Source organism: Mustela nigripes, chromosome 9, assembly GCF_022355385.1.
Source record: "Mustela nigripes isolate SB6536 chromosome 9, MUSNIG.SB6536, whole genome shotgun sequence".
Classification (NCBI taxonomy): Eukaryota; Metazoa; Chordata; class Mammalia; order Carnivora; family Mustelidae; genus Mustela; species Mustela nigripes.
In genome coordinates, this window is record NC_081565.1 from 4,500,740 (window position 1) to 4,501,345 (window position 606).

Consider the following 606-nt stretch of genomic DNA (forward strand, 5'->3'; position numbering starts at 1 on the left):
GGGGGGGGGGCACCCTGTTTCCCCAGGTGACAGGGGAGGGGACGGACTCTCCAGGCGGCCCTTGGCCTTTCACTTTCTTCCTTCTCTGCCCAGTAAGCACCTCTTACAGTATCCCAGGGGCTGCTGGGGCCCGTGGCTCGCCTCTCCTCCCCCTGCTGCCTGGGAAAGAAAGAAAGAGCATACTTGCTGACAAATGAAAATTTTTTCCTCTGGAGGTCCAGAAGGTAGCCTGACAAATAATGGGTTCTTTGGATCCCTGAGCAGGGCCAAGTGCACTGAGGCCGGCCCAGGCACCTCAGCCTGCACTGTTGCGGGGCCCCTGCCTGAGCCCTGTCACCGTGGCCCAGCCCCAAATACACGGGCCTTCCTGCCCCAACTTGGGCTGCTTTGCTGGTGACATGATGTGAAAAAATATGCTGTGAGGCCCTGGAGGAGCATTGTTTGAATTCTGAACTGGCACCGGTCCCAACGTGCAAGTTCCTCTGAGGGACAGAGGCGGCTCCAGACAGCTCCACCCCAGGGACAGAGGTCAGGGCGGACTCCGCTTCTTCCTGTGGTCGTGAGCCTGGACCGTGCTCTGCTTTGGCCCTGTCTGCTTTCTGCTGG

At 59.7% G+C, this 606-nt stretch overlaps 1 protein-coding gene across 7 annotated transcripts in view; it reads left to right on the forward strand.

Moving 5' to 3' along the window:
• The window catches only part of RAPGEF1 (Rap guanine nucleotide exchange factor 1), a 112,836-nt gene that overhangs the window by 31,250 nt on the left and 80,980 nt on the right, over nt 1-606 (forward strand). The gene's annotated exons all lie outside the window — the stretch shown is intronic.